General features: G+C 48.0%; 1 non-coding gene across 1 annotated transcript; it reads left to right on the top strand.

Moving 5' to 3' along the window:
• Positions 1–360: 360 nt before the first annotated feature.
• Trnap-ugg (transfer RNA proline (anticodon UGG)) lies at positions 361–432 on the top strand. Its single transcript has one exon. It is a non-coding gene; the product is annotated as a tRNA-Pro (tRNA).
• Positions 433–6,064: the final 5,632 nt, after the last annotated feature.

Here is a 6,064-nt window from a genome sequence, read left to right as displayed (position 1 = left end):
ATATTTTATCGAGGCTGAAAAGTTATCTTGACCGTATTACTATGTGACAGGAGCTAATTTAATTTTTAAATTTGAAAATTCTAAACAATGCAAGGGACAAACTTTAAACACTTAGTTAAGAGGTAGTTAAGTAATTGAGTGACTCAGGAATTCTAGTGTTTCAAATAAAGTGATTCTTCAAGCATTACAAAAATATTATTATGTAAAGCTTAATTTAAATGCTATGAAATTCAATCCAATAAACATCAAGATTGTCTAAATGCGACAATATCTGAACTCAATTACTCACAGATGAATTGGTCCATTTGTTTGTATTGACTTGTTCGACGGATGCTCTTTGAGCTCCCCTTATAGGCATGTGGCTCAATGGTCTAGGGGTATGATTCTCGCTTTGGGTGCGAGAGGTCCCGGGTTCAAATCCCGGTTGAGCCCTGATTTTTTTTATAACTTGTGAAGTATTTAACATTTTAGATAAGATTGATAAAACATAGCAAATTTTCAGTTCTGTAGTTAGCATTTTTAATGTTTCACATTTTATTTAATTATCGATGATATTAACTTATGCATGCAGGAGAGTACTAAGTGGATTTCATATTAAGATTTCATTGGACATATTTCAGATGTCCTTACGCTGCGTTTCGTGGTAGTTCAATGCACGGCAGAGTTGCATTGGGAGATGAACCTGAACAAACCTGTCCGCGAAAGAACTGGCGAAGGTACTAGCTCGCGCTTGCGATGCTGCGATGACGAGAAGTACCAAGCGTAAAGACTAGGCTAGGCTTACCCGTCTACCAGTGGATAGAGGAAATCGCAGGTGCGAGATTGGCCCTCAACAGGGCCAACAATGCAAGCAAGAGGGCACGTTTCAAACAACTATGCCGAGATGCCAACGACTGTCCATTAAGCGATGCCAATCGGATGACAAATTGAGAGCGATCATCAACGAGCTCCAACCAAGGTCCCCGGACCGGACGGCATTCCAAACGTCGCTGTGAAGGCTGCGATCAAGGAGTTCCCCGAAATGTTTCAGCGATTTGTGACGAAACGGGTGTTCCCTGATACGTGGAAGCCGAAGAAATTACTCCTTTTGCTAAAACCAGGTAAGCCTCCAGGAGACCCATCGGCGTACCGGCCGATTTGTTTAGTGGACACAGCGGGTAAGGTCCTGGAGAAGGTGATTCAGAATCGATTCCAGAGGTACACTGAAAGGATTCTCGGAGAAACAGTTGGTTTCCGTAGAGGACGCAGCACCGCTGATGCCATCCACTCAGTTATTGAGATAGCGGACAGAGACAGGCTAACGACGAGTCACTCTGGACGTGAACAACGCCTTCAACAGCGTCAGTTGGACAGCGATTACGTCATCGTTCATCCAAATATGGGTTACGGCATACATGCGTAGGCTTGTGAAAAGTTATTTCCACAATCGACAACTTCAGCCAACAGACACAAAAGGTTTCGGCGGGTGTGTCATAGGGGTCAATACTTGGCCCGGTCCTATGGAACATCACGTACGACGAGCTTCTACGAATGAGGCTCCCATCGGGAGCTGAGTTCGTAGGATTTGCTTGCGGATGATGTAGTCCTCTTGGCGAACGGCTCCTCGACAGCGGAGGTACAGCTAGTTGCCACAGTAGCTATCCAGGCAGTGGAAAGCTAGATGCACTCTAAGTGTCTGCGCCTAGTCCTCACAAAGCTGAGATGGTGCTGATCACTAACCTGATCTCACCCCAAACAGGTACCATTGCAGTTGGACCGTGTGATATCGTGTTCGAATGCGCAATTAAGTATCTAGAGGTGATGATCTACGACAGGCTCAGCTTCACGAGTCATGTCGACTACGTGTGTAAGAGGGCGGCAATTCGCAGTAGCAAGAGGAGGGTACTGTCAAGCGTGACCACGTCAATCTTGCGGTACGGAACGGCGGGAAAGGCAGTGTAACCTGCAGACACTTAGCAGCGTTCAGCGGCTGATGAACCTGCGGGTTATCAGTGGATACCGAACTATCTCGTCCGAAGCCTACTGCGTAGTGGCTGGCGTCATGTCCATCTCGGTTTTGTTAGAGGAGGATGTCCATTGTTGCGACAATAAAGATACGGCCAACGAACGAAATCTCGCCAATGAGGACTCGATGTCCAACTGGCAGCAGCTGTGAGACAACTCAGCAAGAGGAAGGTGGACCAATCGTCTTATCCCGCACCCGAAACACCCGAAAACAACGTGGTGTTTGCATATCCGAGGTTTGCGGCATACTTACCCTCTGTGTGCCCGACACAACAGTAGGCAACATGGTGCAGAGCATGTGTAAGGACTCCAACACTTGGCATGCGGTCAGCGATGGGTTCACCCGGATCATGACTGCCTTGCAGAGGAGATGGAGTCAACGGCAGTCCGCGAACGGTGTAGGATGACTCCATCACCGGGAAGCATCTGAGTAGTGTGTGCTGGTCCCTTGATCGAAGCTACAAAGATAAGGCATCATCTTCTGCGTAGTGGAGGCACTCGCGAACGGGTGTAGGATACCCCACCGTCGAGGAGTATCCGAGTAGTACTGCTTCCTATGGGGGAAACTGCGGGGATAAGACAATACCTTCCTCGTAGCGGACCTTGTGGGAAAGGGGTAAACCACTGTCGGGAGGATACCCACGGGTAGAGAGCTTCTCCATGCATGGAGAGCCTCTCGAGTCGGTGTAGGTATCGTCACTGTCGGGAAACATCCGAGTCGTAGCCGCGGGCCCAGAATCCTAGGGTTGCCAGCCAATGGGATACAAGAAGACCGGACAACGGTCGAAGTAGACTGACCCCATCAACGAGGGCTGTCGAGTAGAGTGCATCCGACCGCTCGGTTTGAAGCTACAAAGATAAGGCAACATCTTCTACGTAGCGGATGCCGTTGGTGCGTAGGATGCTCCACCTTCGGGGAGTATCCGACTAGTGCGGTTCCCAACGACCGAAGCTGTGAGGATAATACTTAATCTTCTTCGCAGTGGAAATCGTTGGGAAAGGGTTATTCCATGATCGGGGAATGCCCACGGGTAGAGTGGCTCTCGACGCCGGGTGAGCTATCGAGTCGGAGTAGGATGACGTCTTCGTCGGGAACCATCCGAGTAGTTGCGTTAAGCTCCGGGCGAGTGCCGTGACAGGCACGAGTTTAGGATAAGCTGCTCTCAATCGACACACCGCGTGCATAAAGGTGGCAAACCTCGAATCCTGGAGATCAGAGGTCGGGCTTCGAGTCGATAGGTGAGAGGTCAGGCCTCGAGTCTTCAGAAGAAAAAGTTTGTGTGGTCAACCCCGAGTCTTTACGTTAAGAGGTCCGGTATCGAGTCGCAAGAGGAGAGATCAGTTCTTTAATCAGCAAGAGGAGGAGTATAAGTGGTTACCTCGAGTCATTACGAGGAGAGGTCAGATCTCGAGTCGCTAGAGCAGAGAGTCGTGCAGAGGATGTGGAATCTCGAGTCATTGCGAGAAGATGTCGGTTTCCAAGTCGTGAGAGGAGAGTTCAGAATTCGAGACGTAATGATGAGAGGTTTGGCTGAGAGTGTTGAACATAGAACATGCTCAACCTCTAGGTAAATATTGTACAGTCTTTCAGGCTGAGCTATATGCTATTATGTATGGAGTGCAAATTGCACTTCAAAAGAAAATTATGTTCAGAACAATTTATTTCTGTTCAGATAGCCAAGCAGCTATCAAATCACTTAGTGCTTCCAGTTCTAGATCAAAACTGGTAATCGCATGCCGGAAAGCAATCGAAGAACTTGCTGAAGGCAATGGATTAAATCTTCTATGGGTACCCGGACATAAGGGAATTTTTGGAAACGAATGCGCCGACGAACTCGCTAGAGCTGGGTCGGAAAAGGAATTTTACGGACCAGAGCCGGCTGTCCCAATATCGCCATGTGGGTTCAGAAACCAAATTCAAACTTGGTCCTCTAACCAGCATAAACGTTACTGGGAAGAGTTGGACACGTGTCGCCAAACTAAATTATTTTTAGAAAAACCATCTCCAATCATATCGAGTTACTTGTTAACTTTAAGTAAATCTCATTGCAGCATCCTGATCAGAGCACTCTCCGGTCATTGTAAACTCAACTATCATATGCACAACATTCAGCGTGCTGAATCTCCAGTATGTGGTAGTTGTGAATCAGATGTGGAAGATCCCTTCCATCTTAAATGTAACTGTCCCTCATTTGCCAGTCTACGTTTTCGTACTCTGGGATCTTACGCTATAAGCGAATCTGAGTTTAAGAAATTAAACTTAAAAAACATGCTATCATTCCTTACCGAATGTAGAAAAGAGCTTTAATGCTAATAATCCCTAGTGGAAAGGCTTTATGCCATCTTAAATAGATTGAATTTATTTCTTCCTTTTATAGGTTTTTTAGGTTTCTCTGGTAAATGATGAAGTCTTGGATAAAAAAAAAGGCTAGGCACAATTTTCCCGTATGTTTGGATAACGTGCCGCTATTAAGCCTACCCCCATTCTGATACCTGATACCTGAAGTAGAACTCCCACTATTGAGGGATAGTGTGTTGAAGAGTTCGAGGTGGGAACTAGGTTATACATGGAGTATATAACGAGCCTTCCAATTGTATCCACGGACTAACTGGGGAGTACGGTGGCCGCCGTGCTTTGCAATACAATTCGTAAACCGGGATTTACCACCTAGTTACCAACTGAAAAAAATCTTTAGCATACATTATTTTTTATTTATTTACATAGTATTCCGTCTCACGACATAACTTGACGAACATAATTCCTAAAATTCACTCGGTTCATAGCAACCGTTCTCCAATTTCTCGGGCACCCCACGTTCGCCAGATCACGCTCCACTTGGTCTAACCACCTCGCTCGTTGCGCCCCCGCTCGTCTTGTTCCTACCGGATTCGTAGCGAACACCTGTTTTGCAGGACAGTCGTCCGGCATTCTCGCAACATGTCCCGCCCAGCGTATCCGGCCAGCCTTCACCACCTTCTGGATACTGGGTTCGCCGTAGAGGCGCGCGAGCTCGTGGTTCATCCTTCGCCTCCACACTCCGTTCTCCTGTACGCCGCCAAAGATGGTTCTTAACACTCGTCGCTCGAATACCCCGAGTGTACGCAGGTCCTCCTCGAGCAATATCCATGTTTCGTGCCCGTAGAGAACAACCGGTCTAATGAGCGTCATATACAGGTTACACTTCGTGCGAGGGCTAAGTCTTCTCGACCGCAGTTGCTTGTGGAGTCCATAGTAGGCACGACTTCCGCTGATAATTCGCCTCCGGATCTCACGGCTGGTGTCATTGTCTGCGGTCACCAGTGAGCCGAGATAGACAAAGTCTTCGACTATCTCCAGCTCGTCGCCGTCGATCGTGACCTTGTTATTACTGGACAAGCGGGTTCGGTCGGTCTCGGATCCGCAGGCCAGCATGTACTTCGTCTTGGACGTATTAATCATCAACCCAATCCTTCCTGCTTCGCGTTTCAGTTTGCGGTAGATCTCCTCCACCGCCGCAGATGATCTGCCGACTATATCAATGTCATCGGCAAAGCAGATAAGTTGACTGGATCTGTTGAAAATCGTGCCCCGCATTTCGCCCACCGCTCGTCGAATAACACCTTCTAGCGCCACGTTGAACATCATGCAGGATAGACCATCACCTTGTCGAAGCCCCCTGCGCGATTCGAATGAACTCGACAATTCACCCGAAATCCGCACACAGCACTGCGTTCCATCCATCGTCGCATTAATCAGTCTGATCAGCTTCCCGGAAAAGCCGTTTTCGTACATGATTTTCCATAGCTCGTTACGGTCGATCGTGTCGTATGCGGCTTTGAAGTCGATGAATAGATGATGCGTAGGGACTTGGTGTTCACGGCATTTTTGGAGGATTTGCCGCAATGTGAATATCTGGTCCGTCGTAGACCGTCCCTCCATGAAGCCGCCACTTCCCACGAATCTGTTTGCTTGTGGCGTTAGGCGGCGGAGTAGGATTCGGGACAACACTTTGTAGGCGGCATTGAGGACAGTGATCGCTCGGTAGTTCTCACAGTCCAATTTGTCGCCCTTCTTGTAGAT

The sequence above is a fragment of the Uranotaenia lowii genome, chromosome 3, assembly GCF_029784155.1.
Source record: "Uranotaenia lowii strain MFRU-FL chromosome 3, ASM2978415v1, whole genome shotgun sequence".
Lineage (NCBI taxonomy): Eukaryota > Metazoa > Arthropoda > Insecta > Diptera > Culicidae > Uranotaenia > Uranotaenia lowii.
This window is presented reverse-complemented; position numbering and strand designations above follow the sequence as displayed.